We start from the raw sequence: 21,700 nt of genomic DNA, 5'->3' as shown, positions 1-21,700 counted from the left end.
CTTGGGTCGGGAAGTCGAGCTCGAAAATGTATTTACCGTGTCTTATAAACCTTTTACATTAAAGTTACTAAGATGTTTTCTGTTAACCATTTAAATTCAACCAGTGTTGTACGTAGTCTGGGCTTGTTAGCGAAAATATGATTATAAACTGGGTGCACACCTCTACAAGTAATTCTGCCTCCGCCCATGGTCATGGGCCCCATGAAGCATAATATCCTTCAAGGTGGGTCCCGAACTGAAAAAGATTGATAACCGCAGGTTTATATAATATTTAGTGAACGAGTGGTGTCTGTGTTTACCACCTCCACGCTACCAAAAAAGGGGGATGCAGTGTGACAACTGGAGACGTATATCACTTCTCTCTATTCCGAGTAAGGTCTTCACTTGAGTTATCTTAAACAGAATTAAGGAACATGTTAACTTGAGAATCAGAAGATAACATGCAGGGTTTTGACCAAATCGCTCTTGTATCGATGAAATTAACACCTCGCGGATAATTTGGAGCAATGTATAGAATGGTCATCGCGCAGTTTTTCTTGACTTCGAGAAAGCATTTTACTCGATCATCAGAAAGGCAATGTGGAAGTAAGTGAAACGTTGTGGAGTCTTGGTCTTATCCGAGAAACTTATCGTGATTATACATGTAGAGTTATACATGAAAGCCGTGTATCTGAGCCAATAGATGTGCAGTCTGGAGTGAGGCAAGGTTGTATATTATCACCCACAATGTTCCTGATTGTGAACGATGCAGTGATGTGAAATGTAATAAGAGAGAAAAGACGTGGTATCCAATGGGGATTGAATAACAGACTAGAAGACCTTGATTTTGCAGACGATTCGTGCTTCATATCTGAAGCACATGGTGATATGCAAACAAAACTAGCAGATCTGATAGAAAGTGCAAAAAAAAAGTAGGACTTGTGATTAAATCTAAGAAGACCAAGGCACTGAGGATTAACGCCACAAAAATAGACCCATTTGGTATCGATGAATAGAGTATTGAAAATTGTGGATAGCTTTACTTACCTGGGTAGTGTGGTGGCAAGTGACGGAGGGTCTGCACAGGATGTTTCGCAACGTATGCAAAAAGCAAACGGCACCTTTCTGAGGCTCTATCCAGTATAGAAAAACAAGATAATATCTATGAAGACCAAACCTCGTATTTTTCGAAGCAATGTTAAGTCTGTGCTGTTATGAGGGTCTGAGACATGAAAGGTAACATCAAGCTACAAACCTTCATCAATCGCTGCCTGAGAAAAATGTGGAATATATTTTGGCCAGAAGTGATTCAAAACCAAGAACTTTGGAGCAAGACTGGAGAAAGAGAGGTGTCCATACAAATAAAGCGGCGAAAATGGAATTTGATAGAGCATACGTTGAGGAAGGAAAATGAGGCTGTCGAAAGAGAGGCACTAGACTGGAATCCGCAAGGAAGAAGGAAAAGAGAGACGTGGTGAAGATCTGTTCATGCTGAAGCATTGGAGGAAGGATAGAATCAGTAGGAGCAGGTGGAGAGGCTTCGTTGATGCCCTATGTTCCACAGGAATTAAGTCAAGTAAGTCAAGCTGGCAACATTACCGTCCTTACTCTTTGTTATTCAAGAAGTATCGGCCTTCAACGCAACTTTGCATGGTTGAAGAAATGAAAGATCCTATATATTACATTATTTTAAAATTGACCCAAATTAATTGAAACGAATATCTTGCAGTATCAAAAACTTGAAGCGTTATTGTATCATTTATGTATTCTGCGCTAGAAAGCCCATATTACATGTTATTTGCAGAAGGTTCCTTTGTATTATGTAGCTCTGCCTTCTAAGCACAGAATCAATTTTGCTCCACTGATCTGACTTCCATAATTGACTTTTGTCTGGGGTTCCATGGTATCGATATTATTAATGCGTGTTTATTGAAATTTCAAACTGGAAAATGTACTTAGCACTAATATTTCCGAAATAGTATTCTTGATATTTGCAATTTATGAATAGTGTAGTTCAGAGAAGAAGCAAACTGCATGTCAACGCTCCCTTGAGGGACAGCGCCTACCAACCGGCTTTAGTTGGGCAAAGAGTGGTTAGGCATCGGATCCCATCGCCGCTGTTTGCTAGCCTTCTGGAACTGAGTTGGCTGCTATTGTTAGCAAGAAGCTCCTAAATTGTTCTGACGATGCTGGATCTGCAGAGACATTTTTCAGAAAGCTGAGAAGGAATCGAACATGTAACCGCCAAAGGCAAGGACCCTCCTCTAACTGAGGTAATCGGACACTCTCAGAAGTAACAACCCAAAGGATATCCAGGACGAGCAATTTTCTTACTTCACGAACGATTCGTAAGAATATGTGAAATATTTGTTTTACACACAGATACGCGTATCTTAAAGGGGGGAGGGGGGAGGGGAGATTGATAGAAATGAAGTTTTACCTACATTCTGTGACCAGTTCGTTGCAGAGTAATATAGAATCCACAGGATCTGGTGCTACTTCGTATCCGATTGTCTTTTGTGTATGCATCACGTGACATTTGCTAGGGGAGGGATGGTTCCGTCTATCGATGGGGGTCTCACTTACAGCATATTTCTGAACCACCTTCTTGCTCAAGCTCCGTCCTTCGATTTGTAACGTCACAAAAGTTGCAGTGTATTAATGCTAAGAACTCTGAACCTAACAAGCCTAATCTAACAACGAAAGCATTTAGCGTGACGTCAGAAAACGAAAGGCGGAGCTTGAGAAAGAAAGGTGTTTCAGAAGCGTGCCGTCAGTAAAACCACAGAGAAGGGTATATACCCTTCTCTGTGGTAAAACCCTCTGTTCCTTGCTGAGCCATCGAGAAATGATATAGTAGGTTGGTTGATGTATTCAATTAATCAACCACGTCTAACTCTCACTCTGAAGGAGATTTATGGGATCAAACCTGGGAGATAGCCTGGGGATAGAGGAATTGCAAGCGAAAGGTACACGTAAGAAACAACGTAAACACATAACCAAGTCAAGTGGGGTTTGCCCCTGTGAAATAAGAAAAACACTTAACTTCAGAGTTAAACACTTCGACGGTTGACTGGTCTGGCAGGGTTAAGAGAATGTAAGAATGGGGATAAAGGATTGTTCGTTTTACCTTTGGTTTCCTGTAGCTTGAAGATCTCGCAGAATCTGTAGATCCAAAGGTAACGAGTGACGACACGATCCTAAAATAAAACTTCACTAGCGCCCGCTTCCCTCGGAAACACTTTACGTAACGATCTTACTCAGCCCATAACTGGGGAAGACAAGAGCTGTTCTAGCGATATATTTCTAATAACAACTGGGGAGAGAAATATTCTCTCGAGCTATTTATATGAAATTAGAACTTTCGGTCGTTGACAGACCGCGTCTCTTGATAACGACGTTTTCAGCGGAAAACTGTGTTTGCAGTATCTTTCCTGCGATTCCGGAAGAATCCGCTGAAGATCGCAGGTGGCATTTGCTTGAAAGAAGCTCTTTCCAGCTTCTTTCATACTCGGGCCCTTTTTATGAAGATATTAGACTATCTGGCTATGGCGTCCGGGGCCCCGGGTTCGAGTCATGCCTTCGGCATGATATGATAGTTTATGTGAGATATGTGTTGAGTAGTTAATACTATGTCACTTGGTATTAACATGCATATTGATTACACTGGTCAAAAGCCAAAATGTTTCGGAAAATAAAGTACCCGAAATTTAATAATTCTAGTGTGCTGATTACGAATCTAACAATGATAATCGTCAATTTTGCTCTAGTTTTCAACGTTTTGAAGAGAAAAATGTTAAATAGGTTGAAAATCTTACTATTTTAATCGTCACTACAAAATGTCATTAAAAATGCAAAAAAATTGATTTGTTTTATTTTACTTCGCTTTTGTGCCACTTTTGGCTAATTTCCGAAGATGGTGATGAGTGATGATATGATGAAATTGATGAAATGGACACTCACGAACATCAATGCGAAGGCCGGGATTCGAACCAGGGGAAAAAGTTCCTGTTATTTGCTGATACATAAGACATGAGATATTCTGTCTTTCTGATGAAATATGATGGATTTACTGGACTCCATAGAGAAACGAAATGCTCCAGAATCTCAAGATAGAGGAGAATTACATCATCTACGGATCCATATTTCTTACCTGTGAAAGATGAACAGACACCCCATGAAATAAGTAAGAGTAAATAAATAAGGAATGCAAGCAGCATCTTCTTGTGAGCATCAAGTAAAACATAAACGACAGATCTGTGATTTATTGTTTGAAATTGAAACTGTAGGTGTGTCAGCGAAATGGCTATTTGCACCCGTCACATTAAACGGAGTCCCGCTCCTTACTGTAGCTACTGTAAACTCGCTGTCTGTTAGGACAAAAAGCTCCTTACTTAGTTAAAAGCTCAGGCTGTCAAGGGACACTCAGCACACACAAGGACACACACAGCCTTACATAGGATTATCCTGGCCGCAGGTCCAGGCGCCAAGTACTACGTGGAAGTGAGGGTGATATTTAGGTGCCTTCACAAAAGGCAATCCCTTACACGCCGGCAGATCTGTGATAATTTGAAAATTGTAGCTGTAGTGCTTGGACTTGATTTTGGTTGTACAAAGTACACTTGCTTCCTGTGTTGAATGAGCTTGACTTTTTCCTCGTCAATTGTGGCTCTGTCAGTGTCGAGCATGGAGAGCATTTCCATCAGGCTATTTCAGGTATTGAGAAGGAAAACTGAGCCCATCAATGCTAGCTATAGGTCTTTTCTATTATTGCGGTGGGCGCCCTATATGCTGGAAAGGGAAGTGGGGAGCGGGGAAGCGACCAATCCAGCGCGATAAGAAACGCAACAGCCTGCAGAACGAGGTGGGGGCAGTACCTCCTCCCCTCGACGGCGTAACTCTCGGCGCCACCGCTGTTGTCTGGTTGGCCTGCGGCATAATCCTTGCTCCCACTTCCCTTGCCAGCACAAGGGCTGCCCGCCGTAAGAGTAGGGAAGATCTATAGCTAGAACAGTGTTGAAATGTTAGCTGAGAAACACATAATGGTTCGTGTTCATTCTGTACCCCAACTTTACATTTAAATTGTAAATACTGTAGAATTTATTTATATTGAGACTGTTTTGCTAAATGGCTGCACTGTATTTTATGCATATACGTATACAGGGTCTTTCCGTGACCTTGATTCAAACTTACAAGGTGGATCGAGTATAATATGAGACAAGAAACCCCTGTCCGGAGACGAGTCATTAAAAAGTTACTCCCGGTGGAGGAGCGTAGTGGTTCCGATTCCACTTTAAACTGTAGGTCCAGTCCCGATTAGCCTTACTGTGTATAAAGTGGACTTACAACACCAACTCAATCAATCAATAAATATATTAAAATGTTACAATACAAAACTAGTTGGAGCTGTCTGTTACATTGGAAAAAGATAACTCAAAGATTTAATACAAACATTACTACAGTCTATCGTAGCACTCTACGAAACCCCTTGCATCTCCTTCTGGCAAGAATCCTTGCTGCCTGTGATATGGTCAGAATGACTCCAGGGACCAACGCTGTTAAAGGTGTCCAGGTGTCCAGGTGCTTGCTGTCTCGAGAATGTAAATGGGCGAAACGCAAACGCTGCAGTCATGTTGCCCCTCTCCATGTAGCACCATTCTCTCGCTCGCGTTCCTTCACTTGGCTGTAGCAGCACTGCCCGTCCCTGTTGTGATATCTGCTGGGAACACAGCAGCCTCACGTTACCTCATCAACGGCTCCTATTGGCTGGGGTTCCTGGATAGGATGCCAGAGCAACACGTGACGGGTTTGTTTGAACTCAATGTGACGCTACACTAATATAGTCCATTGCGTTATGCATTGTAACTCTTCGATAAGGGAATTTTTGAACCTGACCCACGAGAGACAGTGTATATTTAAAGCATTTCAATTCGGTCCAGGAACTTTTTTCCCGATGAATTTAAATTCGGTCCACGAACCTTTCTCCAGGAATAATTAAAACACGGACCAGGAACCTGTTTTTTCAATGTAACAATACAGAACTTGGACCGAATTTAAATTGTGCGAGAAAAAATGTTCCGGTCCGGCATCGGAACCAAATATAACCCATTAGAATTTATGGGTTTCTGGTCTTTTAACAACCCTGCCAGGAACATTAAAGCAGTTGCGACTCTGCTTTGAAGAACTACTGTTAGGATTTCGTCGTATAGTGCTAAGAGACGCTGTAAAAATGTTCGTATTAAATCTACAATCCACATCTTTAAGTTATCCCAATGTCATAGGCAGCCCCAACAAATTTTGGCTTGTAACTTTTTAATGCCCGACCGGGGATACCTTATCTCATATTGGTACTTGATTCAGTCTCCATCCACCCTCCAAGTTTGAATCAAGGTCACGGAATCACCCTGTATAGTGTGCTTCATTAAAGTAGACTTATCTTGTTTATCTGAACGAATCAATTTTGATTTTCGAACTCGGCACATTTAAGTCGTTAGGAAATGGCTTATTCCATTTCACAAAAAGTTAAATTTGTAGACCATTGTTAATTATGGTTGAAAAATGCCTATAATAATTTATATTGTAATGAGAATTGATATGATCTGTGTCAGATACTTGACGCCTAGAAATGTCATAAATTGCATTACTTAAAAAATCTTATTAATCGAGATAACATTGAACTCTGATCTAATATATACAAATGGGTTCTTCTAAGTAGAGTATTATATTACGAGGGCTGTTCAATAAAGAATGATCATAAATTTCTTATGCTCATAATGTATTGTATACAAATTTAATTTTATGTTGCATTCTTAGCTTAATGTGTAATGAATATGTGGTAAGAGTTTCAATCATTTCTTGCCAGTAGTACGTCAGTGGCAGCCGTTCAAGTTCAGACATGTTCAGTATCGCCTACGGGAACGATGGAGGAGACAACACGCGATGAGCAATATGCTGCGTTGAAATTTTGCTTTCGCCTGAAGAAATCGTCAGCCGAAGCCTATGAAATGCTACAGGAAGCTTATGGAGCGTCTGTTCTTCCCTATAGTACAGCTAGAACATGGTTCAGGATGTTTCAGGAAGGGAGACAATCAACGTCAAAGGAAGGAGCTCCAGTCACTGCGCTGACAGAAGTCAACATTAACACCGCCGCTGCAATTGTCAGAGAAGATCGTCAAATAACATTTTGCAGATATCATTGGGTGCCACCAACACGTTGGTAAGGGAAAAACTGAACATGAAACGTCTTTGTGCAAGATGGGTTCCGCGATGGATCCTGCATCACGATAATGCTCGCCCGCACATCGCAAATGTTGTTACTGCATATCTCGCCACACAAACGTGACATGTGTTCCTCAATCCCCTTACAGTCCAGATAACGTTCGTGGAAAGCGTTATCCATTATTAGAAGTAGTGGTGAAGGCGGCGGAGGCGATTTTGAAGGACCTATCAAAACATGGTTTCCAGCATGTCTTTGATGAATGGTGAAAAAGGTGGGACAGGTGCAATGCATCGGATGGGGACTACTTTGGAAAGGACCATCAAAATTTGGACGATGAGTGAGGGTATTTTGTTATAAAAAAATATGTTATTCTTTATTGAACAGCCCTCGTATTATTGCGATCTTTATATTTCAATTTGGTTACAATTCCCAGGAATACTAGAACCAGTAGATCACTTCTTTTTATTTACACTTTCTCGGCGCTGAATACAAAGCACTAGTTTTTATAATACATATGGAAAATAGGCTATTTTTGTCTTCATAAGCAGTGTATTTTTTGAAAATGAGGCAAAGTACCCTTTTCTCACGATACCTATAGGATGAAAGTAGCCCGAAAGCTGACTCACCACAAAATTTTGATTTCAATTAATTGATTAGTAGTTAGAAATATCTTGAATGGTGTCTTATGAAATGGCAGATTAATATTCTGAAGCAATTGCTTTAATTAACTATTAGATATCAAAGGTTATTCTAATTGGTCAAATTAACATTTACATTCTGAACATCAAGAAGTAGTCCTCCTTAATTCGTTCACTAGGTTATCTAGAAAGTGATAACTGAGACGGGGGTAACTTTCATTGGCTAAAGCAAGTTGCCATGTAGAGAAGAGATACAGGTTTTTCCTGAATATATTTATCAGGGGGTGCTCGTTCGGCGGCGCAGATCGTATGCGCAGTTGTCCGTGGATCCATGACGTCATCGTCGAAACGCTCGGCACGGAAAAGGCTGGTTCCTTATGCAAATATTGAGATATTTGACAACGAATATCTTCTAAAATATAGTAGCAGGGGAAAAGTTACAACTTTTACTGTTAAGATTCATCCTTTCTAACCAATTTATCACAAAGTTGATTCAAATGTGCAAAATGGTTTTCAAGAAATCGTGTTACGAAGGAACCCCTGTTTTGTTCTCTCCAGGCTTCCAATGTAAGGGATTTCTTTTTGCTCTATGTTTTGAAATAAGATTATTTTGTTCTTGTCAACTGAAATCATGCCCAAATGCTATGGAATGCTGTGAAAACTATTATCGGAAAACTAATGGAAGAAATCTAAAATATCACAGCTTGACTGATATAAAAAATGCGGGATTGCCCGTGTTTGTGAAAAAGGCATTGTGCGAGATCTAAAAGCAGAACTTTTTAATATTGTATGTAAATGTAAGGGTGTAATAAACGTGACTGCTTCCCCTAAAATATCACTGCATTCTCCACGTTTCTCTTCTGTCTTTTCTTTTGCGCCGTCAATAGCTGCAACACGTTGTCTTTTTTTATATATATATTTGTCACATATTTGTTTTAATTAGTATTCTGCTCGTTCCGCCACCTGAACGCAGCAGCTAGGGCTCAAAGGGCAGTGCAGGTAAACCGGAAGAAGGCTCGGAAATGGCAGGATTCAGAAGTTAACTCATCCAAATTAAATTAAACAAGTATGTGCTCTCTCTAAATTTAAATCATAGTTCACAAATAATTTGATTAAAAGTTTTAAAAGGATATGTTTTATTTAATAGCGTATTAATTGATGCATTCTTCTCCAGCATAGCTATAGGCAGTGACCACACAACAGGGGGGCAGGAACGCCCCCCTATTCTCGTTCGACAATTTCTCTCTGTCTCTCTCTTATCTGCCGCCAGTAAAACGACAAAAATAAATAAATGAATGAATGCTCTTTTAGCCAAAATATGCATTTTTGTGTCGTATGTAACGGAATAATAAACATGATTGCCCCGGGGAAATATGATTTACCCGTCCATCTTTACTATTGCACCGTCACTAGCTACAACATATTTTGATTTCTATTGTTCCCACATATTTATTTTGATTTTAGTATTGTGAATCATATCCCTCCCCCCTCCACACACGTACGATTTGAGTTGTAAGTTTGAGACTAAGCTTGTCAAATGTCCACTTATATCTTTGTATTCTTGAGCCATTTAAAAAAAAAATCATTTCGCCCCTTCTTCTGGACTATTTCATAGCAATGTTTTCCCACTGGAAGCCCCTTTGCAGATCGAGATCCGGGCCAAGCCACCGTCCCCTCCAAATACTCTCTTGGCCTCATGAAAGAAAAATATAGGTATGTATTTCTACGAAATATTAATTTGACTTGGCAGTTTCTTTTTTCGAACAGGAATAAGTTTTAAATTTTAATAGCTTGTAAATTTACACTAGCAATTTTGAGTAAAGGTTTTGCGTAACCCGAAAAGTACATTTAGAGACTGCAAGGTGTAAGCCCATAGTGTAATATTGATCATGAATGACGGATGTAGACTCAACAGACAGGTGACTCTGGAAGGTTCTGCCATTGGCTGAGCTTCTGCGCTGGTCGAGCGAGAAGTTTAGCGTGGCAGATCCTTGCCGACTACGAGAGACTTCTGACGTACTGGACACTGGCTGGACAGGCTGAGTATATTGCATTACGGTCTATCGCCCTTTATAGGCCCTCATGGCCGGGTGTAATTTACCTAAAGTCTATTGATTTATTTTGAGTTCTTAAAAGTGCAAGAAAAGGAAATTGTTTTAGTTTAGATTTTTTTGGTGGATTGCTCCGGGTCATGTTGGCTGTGGGGGGTTTTGGGCTGGGTTGCGATTTGCTCGGACTCGTGTAGCCTTTACTTACTGACTGCTGACTATCAAATGGGACAAATTAAACTAGGTTAACTGGGAGATAATCCATAGACATTTCTGTTGAATTAATTGTATTTGGAAAGTATAAGTACTAATATGTTTTGTAATAAATATTGGTAAACGAATATTAAGTTCCAATTGTATACTTTAAGTACCTAATATATGATCATCCACTGCGCCGATAAGACAATCCTCGTCTCACTTCTTTGGTATTAAAGGGGAAACAAGAGACGTAGAGGATTATAAAGGTCAACTCTCGATATTTCAGATATATTAATAGTTTTCATCACAACGTCTTGTAATAATTATTTGTTACTTCAATAACCTCCTCGCAAATGTTTCTCGCATATTAAAACATAGATGCCATTTTCTGTTTATTTCCTTGTAATGCTGACCTCCGTGGCGAAGTGGTTAGCATAACGCTTTACGATGCAAAGAGCCCCCAGGTTCGAATCCCCGGCCGGGCATGGGTCTACTTTCCTTTCTTCAATTTCATCATATCATCACGCATCCTCATCTTTGCGATTAGCCATATGTGACAGATAAGCGAAGCAAAATAAACTAAGTCTGTTAATCAATTATTTTTTAAAACTCTTAATTCTTCTTTAGCATGCCACGTTTTTGTTAAAATTATATTACGATTTGTAAAATGACGAAATTTTAAAGGAGAACACGCAACTTTCTTTGTAGCGCATCGGTCAGAAAGTTTCAGGAATATGGATTTTCAAAATACATTTTTTCACATGTACTTTGCCCCCTTTTAAAAGTAGCGCGTTTTCAATTATGTTACTAATCATTAAAAGGATGCCTCAATACCATCTTGGAGGATGACAATTATTATTTTCCCCCTCCTAAAAGTAATAATATACTTTCGCTCTCTGAATCTCCTATATAAATGCTAGGGGCGTCTGCTTCAGCAGAGCTCACTGCTTCTCCGGCGACGTCACGCGTTCATGCAAGATCGGAAATCTTCGGATGGCTTTACCTAATCTCTATATACCTTGATATTTATGACGGAATAGGATTATGTATGCCGTCTTCAAATACTGACTTTCTTTAATTATTGAAGATTATTGCGTTTCATTTCCCAAAGAACATTTTTATTTAAGACTTTATGTAAATTTTTTTGATTTCTTCCTCTTAACTGAAATAAACTTTCTACTGCTAACTCTATTCTCCACCTTTTATTCACTCATTTATGATGAAAATTCTTATTGAAAGTGCACATAATTTCTTATTTCATTGTTTAAGGAAAATGTAATAAAATGATTACAAAACTAGTCCGCCACGTAACGAGCAAATTTGTAACTGAGGTTTACTACTCCTAGAATCTATTTTGTTAAAATAGCAACAGTTGTATAAATGTAAACTATAGGCATCCTCGATATATTAGAGTTCAAGAGTTCCACTCGTTTTTGGTGTGAAAATAGAAGTGCGAACAGCATAAACTGTAATTCACCTATGACTGTGCATAATCGCCAGCGCAATCGATGACCTCTTGCCATCTTGCTGGTAGGAGATGAATCTTGTGCCGATAGAAGTCCTAATGTTTGGAGTCGAAGAACTATTGTAAGGCAGTTTTCACAGTCTCCACATCATCCAAGAATTTCCGAGCGAAGGAGTTCTGCAACTTGCGAAATTGGTGGTAGTCTGCAGGGGCCAAGTCAGGAGAATAGGGCGGGTGGGGTAAAACCTCCCATCCAAAGTACAATAATTTTTGACGTGTGATGACAGCAGCATGTGACCTGGCGTTATCATGGTGGAACGACTTGGTAATTGATGAGGCCTGGTCGCTTCGATTGCAATGCTGCTCGCAGTCTGTCCAAGTGCTCACAGAAGAAGGTGGCTTTAATGGTTTGGTGATTAGACATCCCACCACACACTCAACAACACCTTCTTGGCATGAAGTTCTGGTTTGGACGTTGAGGGCGGCGGTTCAGAAACGTGCACACAGTCCTGCGACTCTTTACGTTCTGGTGCATAATCCACTTCTCATCGTCCGTGACAATGAGCGACAAGAACTGGTCATTTTTCCGCAAGGAAACGCAGGTCGCGACTCACTCCTCTCATTGATTTGCACGCAGCTGATGTGAAACCCAATGATCGAACTTTTGTGGTGGAACCCAACGCTTTGAACCATCTTTCGACTGTTGTCCTGTGTTCCTGGAAGGTGTCCGTTAATTCCACTATGGTTGGCTCGGGTTGTTTCTTATGGCTTGGTCAAGTTCCTCTTCGGAAAACACTTCTGTACATCTGTCTTCTTCCCTTAAATTTCGAAACCAGCGATATGTGCTATCGTCAACTGTATATGTCCTATACACTTGCCGAATGTTGCGGCAGGCTGAGGCTGCAGTACTGTCCTTATCAAACTCAAAAAGTAAACAATGCCAGATGTGTTCCTTATCAGCCTCCGTTTCACCTGTCCACTAATAGTTCCTCGTCCACACTTACTGCCTGTTGCTGCCCTAAGGTTCCCTCGATTACATGACCACGCAATGGTAGCGCCATCTATGAGGTCAGTACTACGCTAAACGGTGACCTGTGAAAAACGGATAGAACTTTTGAATGTACCTAATAGTAGTACTTTTGAAAACAATGAGTCGTCTGGCAATTAGTTCCACGTTCGATTCTGGTTCGCAACACATTCCAGGGGTTGGTTCCTGTTTTAAGTTACAGTTTCAGTCTTGATCTGTCTGTCTGAGTATAGATTGATATTTAAACATCAGAAAATTTACTAATGGAAGTACAGAATCATAGCACATACTATATCGTAGTATATATATATTTATTCTTAATACAGGGTATCCGAATTGAAACGCCCTAATTTCAACTGTCTGTAACTCCACATGTATTTGATGCATCTAAATGAATTATACAATATTGAATATACATAGTCCTAAAGTTTCTGTCAACAATGTAGTAATTAGTACATTTCTATATGCGCTGACATTACCCCTCTCGATTTTTTCTGTGGTGGTATGTCAAGGACATAGTGTATACAACAAAAGTGATAAGGATTACAGTTGCCAATGGACAACCACACATACTACAGGCAACCTGGCGGGAAATTGAGTGTCAGCTCGACTTCCTTCCTGGGACTCGTGGGGCGCATGTGATTCTTTGATTTGCTTTATTTTACTTCGCTTTTTGTGTCACTTTTGGATAATTTGGGAACATGGGGATGAGTGATGATATGATGAAATTGATGAATGGACACTCACAAACATCCATGCCCAGGCCGGGGAACGAATTAGGGACCCCTGGCGTCGTAGCGCGATGTGCTAACCACTAAGTCTTGGGGCGCATGTGAATAATGTACTAAGTTTACTAAAGATGTACTAAGTGTACTAATTACTACTTTGCTCACAGAAACTTTAGGACTATATATATTCATTGATGAATAATTCATTTGGATGCATGAAGTACATGTGGAGTTACAGACAGTGGAACTTAGGGCGTTTCAATTCGGACGCCCTGTATATATGTTCAATAGTGCAATCTATCTCTCTCTCCCTCTCTTTTCGCCCCTATCTTTCTTTCTCTCCACTCATATTCCCTCTCAATCTCTTCATATTACTCTACTGTCTTTCTTTGATACCTTTCCACGTTGTTTTGGTTTCTTTCTTTATCTTCTTTGTCCTAATTTCTCTCTATTTTTCCCTCTGTTTCTCTCTCACTTTTTTGGCATTTAGTGACATTGGAACAGCGTTTACACATTTGACCAAACTGTATATTAAAGCAAAAGCTTCAAATAGTTGTTTTTACAATGATGGCAAATTGGATGACATCGGTTTTTACTTGGGACACCATTTGGATATAAACACCAAGAACTGCTGTATTTTTAGTTATTACAAACCAATGATGTGCGTCTACGGGTAAACAACGATTGTCTACATTCTACGTGTAGACAATGCAGACCATGTAGACAATGTAGACTACGTGTAAACAATGTAGACTATGTAAACTATGTAATCTACGTAATCAACGTAGACAACGTGACGCTTGGCGTTTCCCGTGCAAGGCACGCGCATCGTTCTAGAAGCAGCAACCAGCATCAGCAGGTGGACATGGAGAGCGTGAAGTATTCCACTGTCCAGAAATAAGTGCTTTAAGTATTTATTTACGTTCAACCAATTTACTACGCATTAATTGAACTTCAAAATAAACTTGTCGCGCCATACCCAAAAAATGCGATGTCCGTAGAATGACAAGATTTGTTTCACTTCTATTCCTACGAGCGGTGTGAGTGACAGAATTTTTTGAGTCGGGACGGGAAAAATTTGCAGTTTCCCGAGAAAATCGGGAAATTTTCGGGACAGGAAATGTTCGAAATTTCCCGAAGCTCGGAAATCTCGAATTCTACAAGTAATTTTCATCTTAAGTGATTGCTTTCGCATTTCTGGTACAAAAACTAACAATTTCCGATAAGTTTCAGACATTTACAATGCGAACAAAGTCTAGAATTAACGACTTTTTAAAATGACCATTCGTTATTTATTTATTAGTTGGTTATAGGGCCAGATTATCAACATGTTTGAAGAGAAAAATACTTTCTCTTTCAAAGACCACTGGAATTTCCTTCTTCCCTGTTGTCTGCATTGTCTACAATAGACTATGTAAACTATAGCCAATGTAATCTTCGTGTAGATTATGCGTAGATAACGCATCACTGGTACAAACTAATGTGCATACGTGTGTGATTATTACAACAGATTTTAATTCAACCGAAGGTTATGCAGTATCAAGAACTGAAAGAGTTATTCAATCATCTTTAACTTGTGGATTGCGCGCAAAAAGCCCATCTTAGAGGTTACTTACAGAATGTTCTTTCATATTACGTCTCTCTTGAGAACTCAGAGTAACGTGTTGGAGAGAAAACTATGCTTCTAAACACAGAATCAATACTGCTCCACAGATCTCACCTGCATTTTTTACTTCTGTCCGAGTTTCCATGATATCGATTATTAATTAATGTTTATTAAAATCGTAAATTGGGAAACATACATTTTGTTAATAATGCCGAGTAAGCATTCTTGATATTTGTAGTATATTGATAGCTTAGTTCACGAATGAAATAATCTCCATGGTAACGACCCTTCTAGGGTCACAATCCTGTCACACGGATTTTTTGTTGGACAAAGCGTGGTAAGCGCATCGGATCCCATCGCCGCTGTTTGCTAGCTTTCTTTCGTTACCTAAGTCGGCTGCTAGTGTTTGCAAGTAGCTGCTCAATTGTTCTGACGATGCTGGATCAACAGAGATTTTTTTGGAAAAGCTGAGCAGGAAGGCATCGAACCTGTAACCGCCAAACGAAAAGACGCTTCTCTAACTGCGATTGTAGCGATTGCTATACCTTAAAATTAAAAATAAAGTAGGAAACAAGGAAACTTTAAAAAAATACTTATTCTTATAAAAATTATTATTATTATTAATAATAATAATATAATTAATAAAAATATCAATCCGCGAATATAAAAGTAATTAGATATAACCCCCTCTCTAGCAACCAACATAAATCGTGTCAGAAAACCGACACGTAATAACAAACATACCAATTTAAACACAAATGTTTTAAGAAAACATTGTGCAAGTTGACGAAGTATCGTTTTCATTGTAGATCCATCTAAATTATTTGACACTATACATTCCAATCCCATTACTCATTTCTGTTACCACAAGTAGAAGTTCAACACTATATGTTCTTATATTGTTGCTTTCATGCATCTTTAACAAGTTTCGTTTCCTTAGAAATTAAGTTACCTTTGTGAAATTGACGAGGAAGTCTTAATGTGATATTCTTTATGCAGTTGCGAAACTTTGTTTCTTGAAAAGTTGGATGAATTCGTTGGACAGAAAGAGGACTGGCAACGAATACGAATTGTATGGACATTTTCTACTGTAATCTCTTGGGAATCTATTAAGTGGTACGGAAATGATAGGGACGATGGGCGTCGCCAGAAATTTTCATGGGGGGGTCGAATCGAAGATGTCGAGGACACCCCTCCCCTCAGAAATATTGTTATACAGACCAGTGGCATATGCAGAAGTTTCTTAAAGAGGGGTTCATTTTTAAAATTATTGCATTATCGGTATTTTAAATTTTTGTTATTATTATTATTATTACTAGTAGTAGTAGTAGCAGTAGCAGTTTTAGTTTAGTTTATTTTAGCATCCAATAAGTTTATTATGTGAATAATATAGTACTTGTTACAACCAAGATTACATAATATTAACTTCTAACATTAGTAGCAGTAGCAGCAGCAGCACCAAACGCAGTAGTATAAGAAGCTTCAAAACGTGTGAAAGTTACAAATTAACAGTTTCAGTGTTGCAGTCTATGAACGTTTCGTACCAAATTCGATATCTCAATACCATTTTTGAACAATGACGCAAAATGAGGTGAAATAAAGTGTTTCGTTTATAAATTGCCATAAATTGAAAAAAGCAGATGGAAATTTCCAGGGGTGGTCGACAGACCGGTTAGACCTTACCCCACTCTGCCGACGCCCATGATACGGACAGTAGAGAAGAAATGGAAGTGTAAGTAACAAGTGTGAGGACGTCAAGTGTTAACGTAATATTTCTGATTTCATCCGTGTCTACAATTACATTAGATTAATTAAATGTGTGTTTCTATTTTGCTCATTCGCATTTAAAGTAGAAATATTTCCTTTGTCACTATTTACTGACCGATTTATCACTTACACATAGAGTATATTGGATGGAAAACAATATGTACGGGAAACAATATGTACGGGAAAAATATATAACGTTGTTCTCCCACAAAACACTAGAGCCTTTATACTAATTTCCCCCACTGCACATGACTTAGAAAAATAACCTGTTTTTATGACACTGTTATGACGCCATATCATCATGTACAACGTCCTCAAAAATTAATGCGTGTGTATATATAAATGTCACATGTTAATAGGATCTTGGTTGCTGTAAAACAAAGAATAAAGGAAAATTTTATGGAAGTTTGTATACGTTTTCTATCAAATTTAAAATTACATGCATTACTCACTTGCATTGCAAAAACTTTATGTCTTTAATGAAAGATGATTACATCACTGAAGATATTTGATTTTCTTTGTGGCCTATTTGAAAAAATAGAATGATGTGAAAATTATGGAGATTACATTGCCATCTACTGACCAATTTTGTAACTTATGTTAGTTTCTGCTAAAATATTAATTTATAAGAAATGTATTATAAATATGCATCAATTAAGAACATTAAACATGGCGATTATTAGAAGTATTTTTGTGTTATCAGGGAAACTATATATATGCCAAAATAAATACTTTGCCATGGTGAAATTTTTCTCTTGAGGCATCCCTGCACAGATTTATGGTTGCCACTGGATTAATAATCCAGGGGTGCTGAGGGAGTGCGCAATGAAATTAAGAGGGTGCGATTTTGAAAATAAAGCTTTTACCATTACATCAAAATACCAATCAAGTCTTAGTAGGTTTCTATGCAAATATGCCATTGGCGTGATTCTTTCTTGTTTGCTTGCTTTGTACCACAACATGCACAAATAAGTGGGGCCTCCTCGATGGCGCAGTGGTCGCCTTGTAATCAAGGGGTCCCGGGTTCAATACCGGTGGAGGCACATAGTGGTTCGGATCCCACTTTAAAATATAGGCCCAGTCCCGATTAACTTTAATGTGCATAAAGTAGACTTAAAACATCAATTCAATCCATATACAAATAAGTACTTTCAGATTAGTGTCAATGCCTTTCATGTGTTATATGCAATAATAGTGGTATCTCTTCAATACTTGATACAATGGCACTACACCACTTAAAAAAATGATTTGGTTGAATTATGAAAGCACGTTGTTAAAGCTAATTGTAACTGTAAACGAAAATTAGTAGCATTTACTAAAGTTGATAATTTTGAACAAATTCTTTGTTAACTAAAAATACATGTGCACGATTGCTAAAACATATTTAGTACTGGCGAATAATCATTGTAACCTGTGTCACGAGCCGGAAATAAAAAGCTGTGTAATCAAAAACGCCAGCAGTCCCCGGGTGACGAGAGGTCGCCGAGAGAGTCTTGGTCGAGGGAGCGAAGCGCGAGGTGTGTTGCGAGTGACAGTGTTAGTCGGTCCATTTAAAAGATTTGGGCGAACCCACTGAGGACACCTTCGATGGACCGATGGAGCGCCACGTCGTGACTCAACCGAGGAAATCAGGTACAGTGGTGACACTTTGGGTTTTATCATTGTCAGTGTTTAGATATCTTGCTGGCTCGTGCGTGATCTCCCCCCCCCCTCACTTGTGCGATTCTATTTTATATATTATAAAGAGCAATAGGAGTAATTTACTCCATTCTTCATGCACACATCCTCTTGCAGCCAAGCAGTTTAAGCCGGCGAACGGCCTAAACGTAACACCTGTATATATAAATGTTTGGCTGCCAGAAACGATGTTTTCCAATTGCAAACTTTTTCATCTGTGAAGAGTAAACAGTATTTTGGGCTGAAAATATATTTTTTAATGGTGTGCTGAACGGGATGTGGACGAAAATTAAGGGGTGTGCATCTATTCGCAGCCCCCTGGCACCGCCCCTGCGTCTTATCAGCATCTCTGCTGGCATGGTATTCTATCCATACCACAGTAGAAGGGTAGAGAGGGAGCCTAAGCTTGTTTTATAGGCGAAGATAATGAAGCCTAGATGGGAAAGGGGTGAGGTAAAGCCGCCATCATAGATAGTACCCTAGTTGCAGATGATACAATAGTGGAAGTAGCGATTTTGGTGAAGGATGCTTATTTATAGTGAACAATATATGTACATTACGTTTTCATTGTGGGTAGACAATAAAAAGGAAGTCATGCCTCTGCAGATTTCGAATCAAACAATGGAAGTGGAAAAAATCTAAATCAGGAGGACGTAGAGAGGACCAGGAAGATTGCGTACCAGAGACAAACATACTTACAACATACTTGCAACATGTTTAGACGCATTTCTGTTATGCTTTTACTAATAACATGTACTAAGGGTTAAAATTGCACATGTTAAACAATTGGACCTGAACTGAATTCCAAGCAATTTTCTTTCTCTGTATATACAGTAAAACCTCGTTAAGCCGGACTAGTGGAGGATAAGTTGACACCTTTAACGAAAGTCCGGATTAACTGATTTAACCTAAAAGAACAGTAGAAAGTGCATTAAAACTCGGTTTATAGCAACAAGACACGTTTATTATGGTGTATTTAAAGGCATAGGCCTAAATACACTATACAGTACAGTACAAAGTCTGCGGGAAACATAATTTCATCAGTGGTTGACGGACTTTCCTATGGGAAGTTCTCTTGATGCCTTCTAGCCACATTTAAAACCTTGCTTTCTGCTTTTTTTTTTTGGCCTTTTACCTGTCCGGATTAAGCGAAGTCCGGATTAACGAGGTTTTACGGCTTTTTTGTATGTTTGTGTGTGTGTGTGTGTGTGTGTGTGTGTGTGTGTGTGTGTCTACGAATAGAAATTGTATAGTTTTATTTTTAACTTTTGCTCTTTAGTTATCTTTTAAATTGCATTAGGAATAAATAATGACCATTGTAATTAGTGGTTAATCCACGGCAAAACTCCTCGTATGCAAACTGTATTACTCTCATTATATATTTATCCCTTTATTTTTCATTTACCTTTTTCCATTTTAAATTGATATAATTAATTGTAAAGAAAAACAATGACCACTGTTAAGTGGAAGAGAAGTAATTAATGCCTTAAGTCGTAAATAAATAAATACTATTGTGATATGGTGGAATAGAAAAATCGTTCACATGTGGCCAAAGGTTATTCTTGTGGTACTTTTACGTGTGCAAAATAAAGTACAATGTATTTAATGGGGTGTCATTACAATAAGACAAGTGCACTTACGAATAGCTCGCACAATGGTTTATTAAGAGTGTAAGGCGAAAGTTTTAGCACTCAATTTTCTGCCACTTTCTTGCTAATCCTGACGATTGTAAATTATGAGAAGGTGAAATCTTTAAAGGGCCAGTCCCAAAGATGCTGCGAGCGACTGTAAACGTCTAGAATTGTACCGTCGATTCGAGTAGAAATCGACAAATGTGGTGGGGTAAAATGTGTTGTTAAATTCAGCTCACATTGTTATGTTAGTACTGCTATATAAGTTCACGAGTACAAAAGTTGCAATATAATGCAGTATTACGTGTGGTTGGTAAATAAACGCATCATAATACTACATACAATGTCTTCATCTGTTTGCTTTTTTCGTCAAAATTAGTTTATGAATTAATTGTTAATAGTTTCTGACAATGTAAATGCAAGGAAACATAACACGCAGCTACATTTCGCCAATGAAATTCCTTCTTGCTGAATGTTAACGAATTAATGTTACTTTAGCTCTTGTCTACTCTTACGGCGGGCGCTCGACATGCTGGCAAGGAAAGTGGGGAGCGAGAAATACGCCGCAGACAAACAAGATAACAGTTGCGGAGACGAGAGTTACGATGTGGCGGGAGGAAGTACTACACACCTCGTTCTTCTGGCTGCTTCGTTTCTTATCGCTCTGGATTGGTCGCTTCCTCGCTCCTCACTACCCTTGACAGCATGTAGAGCACCCGCCGTAAGAATAGACAAGACCTATTGTGCACGGTAAATTCAGCCGCTGCGAGCGATATTTTTCTTCAGCTGTCGTTACACATGCTACCATTCTCTCTATAAGCTTCCATACTCTAAATATATCACAATATCCCTTTAAATATATTATTCGATAAGGTGGTTGTGGATGTTAATGGCAATATCTAAGCCATAATTCTCGGTTAATTAAGCACAGTATGAGATTTTTTCCTGAGGGTTTCACAGCGTCGAAAGAAGACTTCAACGAGTAAAACATTACCAAGAAAAGTCTACTACACTCTGTCCCATCTATCCCTGGAGCAAGCGAACGAAAAGAAAGGCTCCGCGCAAGTAGTGGCGCGAAACTGCTCCACCAATGAACACGTGAGAGATACGGGATTGCGTGGAGGGAGGAAAGTGACTGCAGAGAATCCTGTACTGCCTCTCGCTCGCCACTAGATCCCCCCCCCCCTCCGCTAGATTCCTCCCCCTCTTCTCTGAATCTATGCGCGGCCTTGCTCCACAGATAGTTGGGATAGAGTGTACGTGAAAGTTTTTCTTTGTTGAAAAGCGACACACTGTAATTTCATTTCAATGTCTGTATCCATGGCAACGGATTGGTCATCTTGTTTCTATTGAATGTCTCTTTTTCTTTCCAGGTAAGTCAGATTGTTTCACAAACGTCACTGTCGGATTTGACTATGAAGCACTACCTATTTACGGCCGGTGTTTTAATGCGTTCTGTAAGTACTAACATGCATGGAATTCATAGCCTTTATTCTATTGCACAGTGATTGTAAAAAATCTTGACTTTCAGGGTTCAAAAATATAACTTGTGATTACCTACCAAATGATTGATTGTCCACACATGGAGTTATGGTATTCAGAATTAAGTATATGTTAGCAACCACAACACATCTCAATACACATTTTAGGTGTCACATAACTACATATTATTTTCTAACTTGTTTATACTGAATTTTATGCCTTTATATTAGTCTAT

Source organism: Lepisma saccharinum, chromosome 9 (assembly GCF_977018435.1).
Source record: "Lepisma saccharinum chromosome 9, izLepSacc3.1, whole genome shotgun sequence".
NCBI classification, from domain to species: domain Eukaryota; kingdom Metazoa; phylum Arthropoda; class Insecta; order Zygentoma; family Lepismatidae; genus Lepisma; species Lepisma saccharinum.
The sequence above is the reverse complement of the archived record's forward strand: the minus strand, read 5'-3'. Positions refer to the sequence as shown.